Genomic DNA, 11,258 nt, shown 5'->3' on the forward strand with positions numbered 1-11,258 from the left:
CGATGCGGGAGGGGCGGGGGGGGCGCAGGGGCCCGCCTGTGTGCAATACATTTTATTTTCATCTTGACTGTTATTTTTTTAGAAGTGCATTTAAATAAGTGAAAACCAAAAATACATTCATAAAGCTGAAATCAGTTTTGTAACAGCAAATATGGCTTAAATAATATACTATCACTAATCCAATCCAACAACACATATGCATGCAAATTTTATCTAGGCATTATAATTGTCCACAATGATTAACAAGGGAAAAGAGAAGTCTTCAGTCAGTCTGCATCACGAGAAACCCTTCTTCCCATTCGTCAACACATTTTAAGTGATACATATTTTAGATCTTAATTTTCAAGGTGGGAACATTTCTCAATATGGGAAATGATAGAGCAGAAGAGATTTAAATTGGTTTAGACCTATATTAAAATATTTAGACTATCGCTGCAATAAATGATATTATTTTAATGAGGAGAACATACAACTATTGACATGCTAATAAAGAGCACCACTGGATTCAGACACTGATAATGTTTTGCTAAAGCAGTTGTCGATAATAAAATTACCAGTATTGCTGAATTTTCTATGGTTCTGACAGAAAGGTCAATGCTTCAGCAGTAAATGAGCTCATCTCCTGGAGCTGTTTGTAATGTCATCTTGACCCAAATAATAGGGCAGAGATAAATATTTGAGAGATAGCTTTGAGTGGGTTTTATATTTGCTTTATTGTGATCGTGTAAAGTAAATTGGCCAAACAGTGGTCTCAGAAAGAGGTGCTACCCCTCCCTAGCTAAACCTATACTCAATGAACTCAAGCTACTCTCCATAAGAATAAATTAAGATTGCACAAAATGTATCTCAGTCCATAAAGGCATGATCTCTTAACATTTTAGCAGGAAATTGAGGTTCATATCTGCAAAGTCAGTTGGAGTTTACTTTCACCTTAGATGTTGCAACATCACTTCATAGGAAAGAAGAAAGGATAGAAGGAGAAAAGATGAAAGGATGGAAGAAAGAAAGAAGCTGAAGTCAGCAGGCAGCAACAGACAATAAAAGTCATCATTAATAAACTATATTTTGTTTTGTTTTGTGAAAATGTTCTGTGTAAACTATAAAGTTTGGAAGTAAAAAAAGGAATAAGAAAATATTACTATGCCAAGGTCTGCATGCTGTGAAAGTAATTGTGTCTATGTATACATGCCAACAAACATATAAGATAGCTTGTATGGAGGAAGAAAAATTAAATTCGGTTGGGAAATGTTTATTTTTCCTTACACGTTTCAAGATCCTTGATTTCTACCAAAGATAGTCAATGTTCCTAAGCAAGTGGAAATTCTTAGGGATCAGAATAGGTAAAAAAAAAAAAAGATAGTGTGAAGGAATTTTTTACTTTCTATGATGTTCCTAATAATGTTTTATTTCAGGGAAGAAAAGGCTTACTTGTAAATATTTAAAATTGTTATTTTAAACTTAATTGCATATTAAAAACTAGAAATGCACACATATGTACACAGATTATGACCAAAGAAAACAATGAAAGTATTTTCCTCATCAGTCTACACCAAAAATAGAATAATAATCTATCTCAAAACCATATGTCATTATTCATATCTTTGCAAAGATCATGTGAAATGATTTAAATAATAGTAGTGGAAAAAGTAAACATTGAACATGATAAATAATTTTCACTTCCTCACTAAATGAGCAAACAAAAATGTGTTTGCAATTCAGTTTCAACTTTCAAAAATTCTAAGTAAAGCTGTGCTGGAAATCATGCTATATATATGCAAATACACTCCTTCATATATAGAGATGCGGCCACTGACTGGTTATCAGCATGGCTTGTGCTTTGAATCATTTAACAAAGAGATTTCTTTTTCATATTCAGTTTCACTTTGTAAGACAAAATAGGCACATGGTGGAAAGGGGATGACCATGGAAAGGAGATTGGACAAAGCAAAGCTAATCGGTCCCCTCAGTCCCTTTCTGACTTGCAGGTTGTGACTCAAAGTTTGAACTGCATGTGATCTGAACTGAATTTTCCTTTACTGATCAGCATTATCTTAAATCTCATTTCTGCCTAGTGATGATTCTCATCTGTGGAAGACCAGTTCACTCTATAAGAAGAATATATAGCCACATATTGTCAGAGAGTTTACTTATTCTAATCTGTTGGCTTTCAGTCCTGTACCATAGGCACCTGGCTATGCGAATCACCTTGACTGAAAAGAAAAAAAAAAAAAGCATTTAAAAAGAATCCACAGAAAATGCATGTCATCAGGTTCAAGAGTTCACAGTATATCCCATAACCAAGGAGAGGAAAGAACTTCTCATTTCTTTTGTGTGACTTAGAGCAAATCAACTTTTCTGAACTTAAATTTTGTACCATTTTTTAAAAATAAAGTTTTGCTCCCTGTTACTAAAGGTTATTATGAGGATCAAATGACATAATGCATATGAACAGGCTTTATAAACCACAGAATTCAACAGAAATTTAAACTCTTACTATAATTACTGTCATTATTACTGACTTAGATGAACTTGTTGCCCTAATATATTAATAAGTCTTGAATGTACAAAACCAAACCACAATGAAAGCAATGAGTGATCTACAAGCTAACCCAGAAGATAAATTACAAAAAACATCACTTATTTTCATGCAGGAGATGGATATTTCTAGATCTTTATGCATCTCTAATGGTGTGATATGAGCTTCCTTTCTGTTAAATTTAAAAAATTCTATTGTTTTGTTTATTCTTGATAAAAATTATAAACATTCTATCACTGCTAAATCAGAAAAGTTTAAAAAAGAAAAGGGGTATCAGAGTTGTCACGAACTAGGGAATAAGACCCTGGATGCCCTTTTCTTTGCATAGTGTGAGACTTTATTGTCTAGCATAAGGTTATCATAGCAAAGCAGTCAGATCAAGGGATGAGAACAACTCATGTTGGCAGGTTACCCTAGAATCTCTGAAGACAAAAGCCAGCCCTGGGTCCCCAGGTGTCCCAGGTGTCTGCCCTAGATTGCAGACAGTCAATCTCATCCGTCTTGGAGGTCTTCAGTAAGTGTCCCTAGAGGAGTGCTGAGAACAGACCAGGGACAGTGAAATTCCAGAGTCCCATGTATCGAGGCCCACTGGTCTCTGAAAGTGAGGAGGATGTGATCTAGTCATAGTGCCAGGAGGGAATGGTGAAGTGGCTCTGGTAAAGTTGCTTTTTTTGTGCACCAACATGGGCATAGTCTCTTAAATTAACACATTGCATCTGAGATTAGTATATGGCAAGTCTGTCCATCTCTGCTCAGGTAGATGGGCACAAAACCTGGAGTTCCCAGGTTTGGGTGGTCCTATTACTCCTTCAGGTCTTTTCCTATCATGCCCTTTCAGTTTCTGCAACGCACATAGTTGGAGTGTAACATGTCACGCTATATACAGCCCAGTGCTGTCTTGTCATTACAGGATCCATTTTGTACTAACCATGTTCTCTAGAAGAGTCACATGAAGTTACTTTAAGAAAAATAAAAAGCAGTATACACTAACATACACTGAGTAGTAATTTATGGATAAGACAGTGTGTTAAGTGTTCTCATATAAGCCTTCTAGCATCCTGTTAGATGAGTGGTGTTATAACTATTTTACAAATGAAGAAATTAAGCAACCTATCATATCTGCTTAAATCACAGAATGCAAAAATGAAGAGTTCATGATATTACCCACTACACAATAGTTCTTCTCTACTGAAGATTTTTATCAAATATATCAAATGTTATTGAAAGCAGGCCAAATAAAAAACTTAGAGATGAATACAGTAAAAGACTAACTGATATAACATTTTACATACTGAGTGGAACCAGAAGGTGGCACTGGACTCCTGGACCTAGCAGTTGGAAAAGTCATACCAGGAGCCTGTGTATATGTGCCCAAAATCGCAAGAGAAAATGGAGGTGAAGGGATTACTGTAGGACCATCACCCTGGGGCTGTGATTTCTCACCTTCCCCCTCTCTGTCTCTGTCTCCAGTGAGCACATGTGCCTCATGGTTTAAAAAAAAAGAAGTGCTGAGTACTGGACCTACACATTTTAGGTATTCAGTAAATATCCAGTCATTCGAAATCTTTTTTCTATCCTTTCTCTTTGAAGAATAGATTACCAGAGATGTACACACAAAAGCTCTCCGAAAGTTTTGGAAATCGAACACAAAATACGTTGTCAATAAGTGTCAAATACAACAACATAAGCTAGCTAAAATGCATATTTCTAACCTCTCAGCTTATGTCTGAACTTCTAAAGAGATGATATGTCTTAATTTTGCACCATCTTTGGTGAGTTTATTAAAGTTTTTAGTCATTATTTTCATGTTATGAAGAAATATTTTAGTACCTGGCTTTGAGTAATGGCAAAAGTGAGCTAAAGTAGCCTGTAGGTTACAAAAATTATAAGCAGATTATGTGCATATGTCTGTGTGTGTGTGTATGCCTGTGTGTGTGTATGTGTGCATGTATGTGTGTTGCAAAAGGATATCATAATTATCAATATATTCAAGAGCAAATGTTGAAAACCCAATATAAAAATGCTTAGTTAGAGAAATAGGAAATAGAAAATTTATGGAACAATGTCACTAAGATATTGGAGAATGAGAAGATGAAAAATTACAAATGAAGATGCATAGAGTTTTATTCTAGTAAACAGAAAATTGAGCTCATGAAGAAAAATTCTAATTTAGTAAATAAAAGTTTACTTTTGATCTGAGGTAGGCCTAATAGCTTAATGGTACACTGTGAAAAAAGCAAGCATGAAGGAGTTGAGAAATAGAGGTCAAAGCATCCCATTAATCGAGATGAGGAAAGAGAATCCAATGGGACAGAATTTTAAGAAGATTATTATTTGTGAACGCAATCAACTCTACAGGTACGTTTTAAATGCATAGGTCTCAAAGACATATGCTTACTAACTGAGAGATCTAAATTGAGTTTTGCTGATTTTGTCTTTGTTGTTCTAATCTCTTGGTTGGTCCTTTGTTTGATCTGAAAGGAGGCAGATTTTAGAGAAGACTCCTGCTTACTGGAGTTTATGTCACCATCTTTGAGGATGTCTATAGCAGAATTGTGTTAAGAATAAGGTGGCAAAGAATATTACTCCTTTTCTGTGTTGAACCTCTGTCAGTTTTCTAAATTGTGTTAAATATTTTTTCTCCTGTGCATATGACAAATCTATAATGCAAATATTGTTTTACTTCAACTGCTGGTTGCCAAATCCTCTTTTATATACTCCATCATATTTCACCATATTTAAGTAGAAGCTCTCTCAAAAAGCTAGGATATAAAGAAGGGAATAAATTTACTTTATGTTTCTTCAGCTTGAATAGTAGGAAGTATTATTGAAAGATACTAGGTGGCATAGACATATATTTGAATCTCCTCTACCTCAGTGGTAAACGCTAAGCCTCATTTACCCTATTTGTAAAATAGGGATGTAATTCCACTGTCCATCACTTTGCTATTCAGTATCTGGCATTGTGTTGATCTAGGTGTGTATGTGAATGTGTAATTTATGTGCATAAATGAAAGCATACACTAAGTATACATTTTTAGCGGTTTTTGCCATATAAAGTGTGTGTGCTCACTGGAGAAAGACACAGAGACAGTGAGAAAGAAAATTAGAAATCATCCAGTGGGGATAGCCACACCAAAATCCTCCTGGGATCTTGGGCATACATGCACACATGCCTAGCATGATTTTCAAGCTATCAGGTCAGGCACCTGAACCACAGTTAATCATGTGGGAATCCAATGACATAACCACTACTGGACTTCTGCCCTTTCCTCAACGCCAGACTCTGGTGAGGCAGGTGAAAATGTTGCAGTCTGTGACAAGAGTTCTGAACAAAACTTGGTCTTCTTCAAAGGTCAAACCAGGAGTCACCAGTGTGGGGACCCAAGAAAGCTTTGTCAAAGGCCTTGGACTCTATGTCACTGGTGACTATCTCCTGAGTTCCTTCAACTAGAAGTCCTGGGTCTTCTCTGATGTATGGACAGAGCACATGCTCACCATGGTGACAAATGAGATCTCCATATGTTCACTTGCTTGTGCACTCTTCTATTCTGATAGACTCTTGGACTAAGATCTGGAACTTGAAGGAGTATGCCAATCTGATGACTCAGAGCTCACTTCTAGCACTTCCTTTTTCCTGAATGACTGCTATCAATATTTTTCTACAATAGCCAAATTCTAATTTTTTCATTTTCTTTCTTTCTTTCTTTCTTTCGTTTTGGTTTGGTTTGGTTTCTGCCATAGGTCATGTGTGCTTGCTGAGAGAAACAGAGAAGGAAATTGAGAAATCACCCTCCACAGAGGTATGAAGGAGGTGAGTGGCCATACTGCAATCCTTTCTCTTCCATTCTCCTCCAGGGATTTAAAGTGCACACACACACACAGTCCCGACATGGTTTTCAACCACTGGGTCCTGGAGTTGAGCTGTGGTCAACCATATGGGAGTCCAGTGCCTTAACCACCACACCACCTGCTGGTCCTTTATTCTGCATTTTTTTTTTTTTTTCTTTTTTTTTTTTTTTTAATGAAATCTGGGTTTCATCTTGGTAGTGAGGCAGAGCTGAGTTGGATGGATGAGATGGGGAGGAATCAGAGACAAATTACTAAGGCAGGAGCATTCATAGGAAAGGGCATTCACATCATTTCTCTCTATTCCCAAGTCAGACTGAGTCCCCTCTGATCTATGCACCTTTCAGGCCTCACAGCAATAGATGGAAGAACTCTTACCTTGTGATGTCTCAGAGGAAGAACTCCAGGCTTCTCTCATAGGCTACTCGTTGAGTTGGGCATTTGCCAGTCCATATCCATTTTGTTTTAGTTCCTGTAAGGTAGAGAGAACTCAAACCAAAGGAACTAGGAACTGGATAGGTTTGAATGCTCTCACAGGTTTTCAGAAGCAGTGATCTTGTTTCATTTAGAAAAGAAAACAAACATAGCCACTTCCTTGCATCTGTCAATAACATGGCATTCATCCTGGAAAAAGCAATGTTGTACACTGTAAAGATATCAGTGATTAAACATAAATTTAAAAAATTCTAAGCTGGGAAATCAAGACAAGGAGCGTCACTTACCTGGAAGTTAGTGCTCCTTTCCCTTCAGAGTTTCTTTCCTTATTCTGCCTCTCCCTCTTTCTACTTCCATCCATCTTTCCTTCCTTCTCCCTATCCCTTCCTTCCAATCTTTCTTTTTCAATAAAAATAACATAGGTATTAATACATATATGTAGGTACTATTATTATTTAGATTTTTCTACTTAAAGACAAATGAATTGCTTCTGAATAAGATGCAAATAAGGTAATAAATAAAGATATTGATCACATCCAGAAGTGATTCAAATTATGTGTTTCCTAATTATGAAACCTATTAAATCTGGTGGTAATGGACTAGACTCCCACATGGTCACCCATGGTTTGAGTCTCACATCTGGCGGCTTGCTTTCTCACTTTCCCTCTCTCTCTGTCTCTCACAAGACAAATTAAAATAATAATAGTAATAATAAATATAAATATATAATTCTTTGAAAAACATATTAACTCTGAAGTTTTTACAATTTTAATTACTGTGAAAGAAAGCAGTCCAGATATGTTTATGGAATACAGGTCCATTTCAATCTTTAAGTTTACCGAGGCATAAATCTGAGACTTTGGTTGACCTGACAGCCATCAGGGTTATTGCCCAAAAGGCACATTTTAGTTTGCGGTGAACAAGCCGTGATGCTGCAGAAGGATTACGGATGTTACCATATGATCTTTATCCTTTATTCTTCCCAGCATTCTTGATTATCCAAAGTAAAGGATAGAACGAGCCAGTCAGATGTATGCACAATTTCAAGTGAACCAGTGTAAATTCTTAACAGTCGGTGAACTCGCCTCTCTCTCTTTTTCTCTTTGTTATATTAACTAGCTTTCTCTGACAACTTCTTGATGAGCTTGTGTTTGGGAAACTAGAAATTCGCTCATCTGTGCAATTCATTCTAAGTCCTGGATCAGATAAACCACTTTTATTTTATTTAATATGCCTCAGCCTTCTTTTTAGGATGACAGTATGTATTAATTGCTATCAGCTGATTTTGACTTGCGTGAGTACATGTGTGTACGAGTCTTGAGCAGCTGATACTTTTGTTGGCCTAGATTCTCTTTCTCTTTCTTTTCCTGAGGTTCTTCATTCCTGTCCCCAACCCCTCAACCCACTTTCCTAAAGGAAATTATATTTCTTGTTTACACTCTGAATCAAGAAAAGACTTGAAAGTTCTTAGAGGTATCTCCAAAGCACCTCAGAAAAAAGATTCTCCCCAGTATCTTAAATGAAATTCCAGAACTGCATGGATTCTCATTCCTACTGATAGTTAGTTGTTTTGTTTATTTTAATCAAAATTACTGTGTGGGTGTATATATATATATATATATATATATATAGAGAGACATTCTTTTAAGGGGTCCTTTGTTTTGAGACTTTTTGAGCAAAACAAAATCTAAATTATTCTAAATTTTGATATTTCATTATTACTTAAATTTCCTTCCATTTTAACACATTAGATGTAGTTTTGTATGTAATTGTACTAATATAACAAATGTCAATTACTGTTATCAACACAAATCGTCAAAATGCATTTAAGTGTTATTGGTTACACTGACAATTTCCCTGTGTTAGTGATAATCATGTGGCTTTATACAAAAGGTATTTCTTGGAACCAGCAGTTAGCATAGTGGCTATGTCGCTGGACTCCCATGTAGTTGACCGCGGTTTACATCCAGGACCCGGTGGCTTAAAACTCACGCCGGGCGCATGTGCGTGCGTGCCCAAGATCCCAAGAGGAGAATGGAGGAGAAGGGATTGCAGCATGGCCATCCCCCCGGGGGGTGATTTCTCACTTTCTGTCCCTCTGTCTTTCTCCACCTGTCTGGCGAGTGCACACGCCCTATAGTGAAAATCCTCTCAAAAAAAAAAAAAAGTATTTCTTTATCTGATATATGCTTATCATGTATTCTCTATACCTCAAAAGAGAGAACACACAAACATATATGTATAAAGGAAATATTTTTTATTTCTTCTTGGTAGTAATAAAGCCCTTAAAATTGTTTACTTTTTTAAAAAGTGTTTTGTTTAATTTTTATTTAGCTGTGGTAATCTAGATGTCCATAATAAATACATAGTTGTAAGAGACATGAATTATAATAAACCTATGGCTGTAAAATTCTTATCCTCTGCTGTAACAGAAGGAAAAACAAGAAAATATTTGTTGATTTTTGTATTCTAATCTATATTTATAACTCATAAATTAATAAGTCAAATGTAATTTAAAACTATTAAAGCAAAAATAATACTTTTTTGCCCTCAAGTATGTATTCACTTTGTCACAAAGTATTATGCTTTTTTTGGTATCTCTGTAAAGTTGATATAATTTAAACATACAGAAAAATAACAAGAAAACATGATTACATTTTATTCATGTTTAATGATTATTAACATTTTGCCCATTTACATGATCTAACTACCTATGATCTATCTGTGCTTCTCTCTACATATGTGTGCAATATGTGCATGTATGTATAATATATTTTTCTGAAATATTTATAAGAAAGCTATCTATCGTTCCACTTTAATTCAGGGTGTATATACAAAGACTAGATACATTTTTATATGTCAACGCTGGTGGGATGCTATTATAAAATTCATCACCCAAATACTTTCAAATTTTGGAAGGCAAGGTCTTTCTTACCTGTTTTGCTCAGTCCATCACAGAATAACGGTGAAGACCACAGTGACTAGTGTTGTCCTGTCATAAATTAGATTTCCCAAATGTTCCATGAATGCATCTTCCCTGCTGGCCCTGTAGCACTCCTGGCTGTTGGTATTAGAGGCATCAAATTCCACAGTGATTCAATTATTCTAAAGGCCTTCTCGTATAACAGTACAAGTCTTTTCCCCATGTTATTGGTTGACTTGGTATTCTGCTAGAATAGTTATTTGTGTAGTCTTTTCTTATTAGTGATTTTGTTCTTCCTAATTAATTTAATACCTTATCCAATCTTCTGGAAGGAGGTAATCTGTAGGACCTCTCTTTGGCTAGCAAGGGTGAGAGTGATGACAAGCTTTCAAGATATTCTCTTAATGCTAGTCCCATTGCCTAGTGGTTTAGGGTACCACTGCCAACCATGCAATTTGAATCTTGGATTCAGCAGCTTAAAAAACATGCTTGGTGCATATAAGTGCATACCCAAAAGCCCTGAAAGGATGAGATAAAAAGGATTCTATAATGACCACAATCTATTGTAGCATGCTTTCCCCTCTCTCTTCCTCTCTTTTTGTCTCTCTCTGCTGAGCGCACACATCCTTTGGTGATATACACACACACACACACACACACACACACACACATATATATATACACACACATATATATACACACCTTCCTTATGCATTCACAAATGGGATATGCAAAGTAGGAAATCAAGCCTTGGCATAATCTGAAGCAGCACCAATAATCCATATTCTGTCATATTAATGTGACTGTATTAAAAACATATTTTTTTAGAAGTTTATTTATTTATTTATTTATTTGGAGAGGTTTTCGCTATAGGGTGCATGCGCTCGCCAGACAGACAGAGAGAGACAGAGAGACAGTGAGAAATCACCCCCCAGGGGGGATGGTCATGCCGCAATCCCTCTCCTCCATTCTCTTCTCGGGATCTTGGGCACGCACGCACACGCACCCGGCGTGAGTTCTAAGCCACCGGGTCCAGGACGTGAACCGCAGTCAACTATGTGGGAGTCCAGCGAAATAGCCATTACGCTAACTGATGATTCCCAAAAACATATTTTTATCTTGTTATCCAGAGTAAGGAAGTCAAGATATTTAGTATTCTTAGTTTCCTATTCATTGATTGCATTGATGTCAGGTCATTTATGTTTAACAATAATAATAATAACAATAATAATAATTATAATAGTGTTAGCATTTAAACCACGAATTGCAATTTAACAGAAGTTACAGAGAATGGTTTTATCATCCAGGGGGCACTCTCTTGTGTTTTTTTTTGTTGTTGCTTCTTTCTCTTTTTTTTCTTTTTTTTCACGTTATCCAGGTTGAAATTTTAGGCTGATCCCATGAATCTTCTGAACAACAGTTCTCATAATCTGGAAAAAACAATTTGAGACTTTGCTCAGCATTGGCTTCTTGGCACCATGTCTGAGAGATAGCTAAGAGTATCATTCTCTTCCC

Source organism: Tupaia chinensis, unplaced genomic scaffold (assembly GCF_000334495.1).
Source record: "Tupaia chinensis unplaced genomic scaffold, TupChi_1.0 Scaffold000065_1, whole genome shotgun sequence".
Taxonomy (NCBI): Eukaryota; Metazoa; Chordata; class Mammalia; order Scandentia; family Tupaiidae; genus Tupaia; species Tupaia belangeri.